This window comes from Phyllobates terribilis, unplaced genomic scaffold, assembly GCF_046119375.1.
Source record: "Phyllobates terribilis strain yellow unplaced genomic scaffold, ASM4611937v1 Scaffold_11__3_contigs__length_659146591, whole genome shotgun sequence".
NCBI lineage: Eukaryota > Metazoa > Chordata > Amphibia > Anura > Dendrobatidae > Phyllobates > Phyllobates terribilis.
Genome location: NW_027362771.1, coordinates 583,239,353 through 583,247,110, shown reverse-complemented (window position 1 = coordinate 583,247,110; position 7,758 = coordinate 583,239,353).

Below are 7,758 nucleotides of genomic sequence, written 5' to 3'. Positions count from 1 at the left end.
GAATTTTGTACACATGAAGCTGCATTGCAGGCAGTGAACCCATAGACAGATTGTACTGACACATAGAAATACACTGACATATACAATGTATCTCTATGTACCTGTATTCTAGGGGTGAAGAAAAAGAGATATATTTTTTTTCTTCTTATAACATTACTAAAAAATAATGCAACACCATTACAAAAGTGATAAAAAGTAAAAACAGCGCCTACTAAACAAAGTAGGACTCAAAGCTGCCGGGCCGTGCGTGTAGGCCTGATAAGGATAAACAATGAGACAGAAAAGAAAGGTAATGTCGTGCTAAAGAACCACACTGTACCAAAATGGCAAAGCAGATAAGGTAAATGGCGCACTGAGGAGACCACTGATGGCAGGAATGGCTATAGTGGCTACAATGACGGCTGATAAGAATGTGATAAATGTTGCAATAAATTAATATATGAATAGACAGGTAAAACACTAAATAAATAAATAGCCCCAGGAAGATGTATGATAGCAAAAAACAGTTCAAGGTCGAAATAAAGTGCCTAACTGCAACCAAGGTAAGTGACGTTGGCTATAACAGAGCAGTCAGATGTAGATGTAGGTGTAGATAATGGAGTCTGAACATCAGCGTGCATAAATAGAAAAAAGTGTTCCACTTACAATAAAAATGTCCTGTGGTAGATGGTACTAGGTAATCTTAATGCTGGATGCAGCACCAATGGCTGAGATACCTGATATCCTGTGCGTTATAGCCCGATGTGATTATCCAGAGTCCAAAGAGTGATGGCTTAAGTCCGGAGATAATGACGGGTCCTGCCGCAGTTCACCGTGCGATGGATGCGGGTATAAAATGTCCTGTGCACTGTGTGCGGTGAGGTCGGCTCCTCCGATATCCTAATCTTCAGTGTGGGTATTGGACTCAGGGCGCTCCGGCCATTAGCATCTCTGGTAACCACACACAGGAATTGTGGCGCAGCGTGTGACGTCACTTCAGATACTTTGATGAGAATATTAATGGGTGGGTTGCACTAAAATTAGCATCCGTACATAAATGCTGTAATCTATGGAGTGCGGGTGCTCCATCCCGCATTGAAATTGCATATAGTAGTTAAAAGAGAAGGAAATAGTCAATGCACAGGGATAAGCCCTCCTGATATCCAGAAAATATTTTATTGATACAAAAAATAAACACACAGAGAGTCATATGTAGTAGAAGGCAGTGAGACATCAGAGGAACTCTTGCAGGATGTGCCATTACTGAGGAAAGACTGCCATCTGCTGGTCAGGTGAAATCAAGCGGAACCAAGCTGTGCTAGAAGATTTGAAGGGGGAGTAAATTCAGATGCTGGACCTGATCAGGTGACCCACAGGAAGTATTTCCTGGATATAAGAGTCCTGGCGCCAAACCGCAGGCAGATTTGGTGCTAAGCTGCAGAACAGAGAAGACGTGCTGTAGAGGTGACGCAGAGCCCAGCGTGACAGGCCTTAGACGGAGACTTGTGTTCCCTAAGTGACGGATGCCGCCTGATAAGGTCTGGACCCCTCACAGAAGTGCCCCAAGTTCTGCACATGTTGGCCTGAGCCAGAACCCGCGCTCTGAACTGATTAAGTTCCCGGGATCCGACGTCGCCTGTCAAGAGCCGAGGTCTGGACCCCCTTGCCCCAAGTCTGAGAGACCACCATTGACGGTCAAGCTAAGAAGTGCTGAGAGAAGACTGCGATAGGAGAGACACGCCAGCAGTAGCAGAGGAACAGCATGAGTGAGCAGGACCGTCACTTCCAACTTTCACCTACTGTACCGGGGACAGTTGGGATTAGGATTTCAGGTTGGGATGGGGCCGTTTCATGCGTGGGAGGCTCAACGGGACCAGATTGACTGACTATATTCAGAAGAGACTTACGGCCTAGCAAGAAGAACCGGTGACCCCCGCTACGGCCATATAGATATAAAGAGAACTTACGTGGTGACTCCCACGACTGGGTGTATCGCACTACAGAAAAGAACTTTACTGCTACTTGCTGAGAGATTAATTTTGTTAATTCAAGTTACTGTTGATTTCCATTGTTAATAACCCCTTTTAAAATGTATTTATTTATTTTACTCACTTATATAGCGCCATTAATTCCACAGCGCTTCTCAAACAATGTTAGCACTGTCCCCATCGGGGCTCACAATCTAAATTCCCTATCAGTATGTCTTTGGAATGTGGGAGGAAACCGGAGAACCCAGAGGAAACCCACGCAAACACGGGGAGAACATACCAACGGTCATACATATACAGTGGTGGCCAAAAGTATTGGCACCCCTGCAATTCTGTCAGATAATACTCAGTTTCTTCCTGAAAATGATTGCAATCACAAATTCTTTGGTATTATTATCTTCATTTAATTTGCTTGCAAGGAAAAAACACAAAAGAGAATGAAGCAAAAATCAAATCATTGATCATTTCACACAAAACTCCAAAAATGGGCCAGACAAAAGTATTGGCACCCTCAGCCTAATACTTGGTTGCACAACCTTTAGCCAAAATAACTGCGAACAACCGCTTCCGGTAACCATCAATGAGTTTCTTACAATGCTCTGCTGGAATTGTAGACCATTCTTCTTTGGCAAACTGCTCCAGGTCCCTGATATTTGAAGGGTGCCTTCTAAAAACTGCCATTTTGAGATCTCTCCACAGGTGTTCTATGGGATTCAGGTCTGGACTCATTGCTGGCCACCTTAGAAGTCTCCAGTGCTTTCTCTCAAACCATTTTATAGTGCTTTTGGAAGTGTGTTTTGGGTCATTGTCCTGCTGGAAGACCCATGACCTCTGAGGGAGACCCAGCTTTCTCACACTGGGCCCTACATTATGCTGCAAAATTTGTTGGTAGTCTGCAGACTTCATAATGCCATGCACACGGTCAAGCAGTCCAGTGCCAGAGGCAGCAAAGCAACCCCAACACATCAGGGAACCTCCGCCATGTTTGACTGTAGGGACCGTGTTCTTTTCTTTGAATGCCTCTTTTTTTTTTCCTGTACACTCTATGTTGATGCTTTTTCCCAAAAAGCTCTACTTTTGTCTCATCTGACCAGAGAACATTTTTCCAAAATGTTTTAGGCTTTCTCAGGTAAGTTTTGGCAAACTCCAGCCTGGCTTTTTTATGTCTCGGGGTAAGAAGTGGGGTCTTCCTGGGTATCCTACCATACAGTCCCTTTTCATTCAGACGCCGACGGATAGTACGGGTTGACACTGTCGTACCCTCGGACTGCAGGGCAGCTTGAACTTGTTTGGATGTTAGTCGAGGTTCTTTATCCACCATCCGCACAATCTTGCGTTGAAATCTCTCGTCAAATTTTCTTTTCCGTCCACATCTAGGGAGGTTAGCCACAGTGCCATGGGCTTTAAACTTCTTGATGACACTGCGCACGGAAGACACAGGAACATTCAGGTCTTTGGAGATGGACTTGTAGCCTTGAAATTGCTCATGCTTCCTCACAATTTGGTTTCTCAAGTCCTCAGACAGTTCTTTGGTCTTCTTTCTTTTCTCCATGCTCAATGTGGTACACACAAGGACACAGGACAGAGGTTGAGTCAACTTTAATCCATGTTAACTGGCTGCAAGTGTGATTTAGTTATTGCCAACACCTGTTAGGTGCCGCAGGTAAGTTACAGGTGCTGTTAATTACACGAATTAGAGAAGCATCACATGATTTTTCAAACAGTGCCAATACTTTTGTCCACCCCCTTTTTTAGGTTTGGTGTGGAATTATATCGAATTTGGCTTTAGGACAATTCTTTTTGTGTTTTTTCATTGAAGACAAATTAAATGAAGATAATAATACCAAAGAATTTGTGATTGCAATCATTTTCAGGAAGAAACTGAGTATTATTTGACAGAATTGCAGGGGTGCCAATACTTTTGGCCACCACTGTAAAGTGGTTATATCAACCCATGGTGGTCTCTGTGCGTTGCATTCCGTGGTACATTTGGTGTAGTCGGCAGGATGCAACATTCAGACACAGAGATGGCGAACCAGTCCATGACCGAGCACGGCAAGGGACATATACCCTTGAGGGTTATGCTCAAGAATCTTCTGAAGTTCACGGGGAGCAGCATGTCAATGTGGGACTGGTTAGAGAGGCTGAGAAGTATGCTACGCATCTGTGACGCCTCTACTCGAAAGCCCTTTTCTTTACCCTGAGAGATGGGGGACTCGGAGTCGGGTCCTGTGATGGAGAGATGGGGTGCAGCCGTGGCCTGGACCCGCTCCGTGCCCAGGGCCTTCACATTAAAAGAAGGATGGTATGGGCTTATCCGGGTTGAGTGGCTGATTACGACTACACCACCTGTGGCACCTGGTGAAGGCCACCAGCGCTGCTGCAGTCCGCTGAGGCCTGGTGTTAGGGCAGCCGGCGTTGTTACTACTCCCCACAGGTGGAGCAGGGCCTCAGGGCAGAGGGACAGGATGACGGGGGTAGTAGTCTAGAAAGTCTGCGTAGTGCGGTGTAGCGCAGAATAAAGAGTCCGGAGGCCATAGGGGTGAACTTCCAAGGCTTTACTCACATAAGAGATGGCAGAAGGAAGGCGACTCCCAGCTCCTCGCGGAGTTTTGCGGTCACCAGAGACGGAGAGGGTCCGACAACCTCCGAGTAAGTCCAGTGTTCAATCAGGACCTCGCACAAGAGTGTTCCTAAACTACAGTCTGAGTGCTTTCCTGTCTGTGTGTGTAGATAGGCCGGGTCTCCCTCTGAACTCTTCTCAGAAAAAGGGCACGGGTGGCAGCTCCGCTCCTTCCGATACCCGGTGGGATCCTCAAGGCCTACCGGGCTTCCCCAACCAGGACATGGAGTAGCAAGGTCGGGTGGCGGGGGCCGGTACCCCTCTTGCAGCTGGACTCCCTCTGAATGAATAGATCAGGTTGGCGAGGACAGGTGGCGTATACCGCACCGTCTGCATCCTCCCTGGGATCCATTTGCTGTGGAGCTACACTCCTAAGCTCCGGGCCTTCTTGGTCGTGGTCCTTGATTGGGTTGAGACATTCCTTGTCTACAACCTGCCCCTCAACCCAAGGCCAAGGTACGAGGGCTGTGTCTCCTTCCGCTTCAGGTCCACACAGGATCCACGTTCAGGGTGGGAGATCACAGTACTTCACAGTTCAAAGACCCGCAGCCAAAAATGGCTTTTTATTAAATATGAAATTTTAAGTGTCACTAAAATGTGAGTCCTCCACCCTCGCCCACTAAATGGTTCCCCTAGCTCTTGGTTCCCCAGTCTCCCTGTAACCAGGAGGGCAGCACCTAGTGCATTCTAGCCCCGTCTGGTGGGAGAAGTGTGGTGTTGGATGTGGAGGTGGAGTCCTGACCATCACACTGTTCTTACCTCAGAGGAGGGACACTACACTCCATTAGAGAAGTGCAGCATCCCTGTGGCGGTCAAACCCTCAGGGGCGCCACACATGTATCCCCTGACCCCCTCCGCCCAGGCCAAGCCGGCCCTCCTAACCCTTGATGAAAGGCCTGGCAGACCGTGATGTACCACCCACCTAGGGACCGTGACACTGTGGACAAAGTGATAAAAATCTTGGAAGACATGCACGGTGATACCATGGACCTAGGGCACCTGCGCCTGTGGTTGTTTCAGCGGGTGAATGAGCAATGAGACCATAAATGAGTATGTTAATGCGTTGCAGGAAGTGACGGCCCATATTGTCAAGAAGACTCAAGATGAGAACCGAGAACTAGGACCATTAGACGAAGTACTGCGTGACCAATTAATTGCTGGCCTCAAGGATCCCTCCCTGAAATGGATCTTAAAGGAGTGACTGTGCTTGAGTCCCGATCTGCGCTTTCTGGACGTCGGGGCCGAAGCTAGAGTCTTGGAGAGACTGGAGGAGGAGGGCCCATTGTAACCCTGGGCATGAATGTGCTAAAAGAAGAGGGACAGTTCTTTGCCAAGGGCTCCGACAAAAACTGGACCCGTGCCACTCTTGACCCGACAAGTAAGAGAGTATTTCAGCATCTCGTGCGAGTCAGCCAAATCCAAAAGTTACCCGCTGCCTCCCAGTATCTCGGCAAGGTATCGATACAGCCCAAAGCCACAATGACACTGCCAGTAGGACAGACTGTGCTCACTGTACCGGTACTGGCACATGTATCCTTAGAGGGTGTGGACGTCCAGATTGAGCCAATGGAGGGAGAAGAGGTGCTCTCTGGACTATTGGTTGCCCGCACCCTGGCCACCGTGCGGCAGGGGCGAGTACCTGTGCGCTGCATCAATCTAAGTGGAGCAAGTCTACAGTTGTTGCCCCGACAAGATGTGGCTTGAGTTTGCATAATGCTGGAAGATCTCACCAGAGCTGATGCTATAGGATTGACACCTGTGAAAGGAGAACCCTGGACCCTACAGGTGTCGCTCAACAGCCCAGAGAATGAAAGAAAACCACTGGCTGGACATCACCTCTTATAACAGATGGAAGCCAACCTCACTGGGTTTTCCGCAAGACAAGTTAGACATGTTGAACAACTACTCCAGCGATATCAGGGGGTGTTTGCACAACATGAAGACGACTTTGGGTGCACCCAGGCCATTCAGCACGAAATACCTACAGGAACTATTGCTCCCATTTGAGAGAGGTATTGGGAGATCCCACCTCAAATGTATCAGGCGGTGAAAAAACTGTTGGCCCGAATGTTGCGGAATGGCATGATCTGCGAGAATCAGAGTCCCTGGGCGGCCCCTATCATGTTGGTTCGGAAGAAGGATGGTACCCTGAGGTTCTGCGTGGACTACCGGAGGCTTAATGCATGTACTGTGCGCGACTCCTATCCCTTCGACAGGAGAGGCGGGCCAGCAGTAGCAGAGGAAAAGCGTGAGTGAGCAGGACCGTCACTTCCAACTTTCAACTATAGTAACGGGGACATGTTTATATTGTATTTAAGCTTTAAAATAAATTGACTATAGGTCCATACATATGTTTATTTATTCCTTGCTAGGTAAGGGTGCAGCTGACTTTGATTAATTAATAACCTCAATTAACGAACATAGGTTTCCTTTATATGGCAGTGCTCAGTATAATCTTGTATATCCTATGAGTAAGGGTGCGTTTCCTGCACCAGAAACGCGTCCGTTTTCAATGTTTTATCTGTTTTAAAACTACTTTTCCAATAAAATGATCAAATTTTATCATCTGGCTGGACATGCCGAAAGTTTCTCCTTCTTCTTCCTACCTTGGCTGAAATCACCAGCGGATATGCCACCCGCCCGATGGAGTCCTCCAGAGAACTGAAGTTGTGGAATCAGCCAACGTGGTGAGCTCCTAACCTCCCCTCTCCCCTTTCCCATTGTGCTGGACAGTTGGGATTTGGACATCAGTGTGGGAGGGGGCCGTTTGGTGCGTGGGAGGCTCAACGGACCTGATTGACTATATCTGGAAGAGACTTGCAGCCTAGTGAGAAGAACTGGTGACCCCCGCTAGGGCCATATAGATAGAAAGAGAACTTACGTGGTGACTCCCACGACTAGGTGCACTGCACTACAGAAAAGAACTTTACTGTTACTTTCTGAAATATTTCTTGTGTTAATTCAAGTTACTGTTGATTTCTCTTGTTACTAACCTCTTTGAAAATAATTGTTATACATATAAAGTGGTTATATCCAATCCTGACTGTTCCCGCCTCGTGGTCTCTGTGCGTTGTATTCCGGAACCTGTGTTAGACATATGCCCGCAACCACCTGGGTATGTTTCCAAACTGATGGGTCATATGTTCTAGGATGAGTCTGTCTCTCATA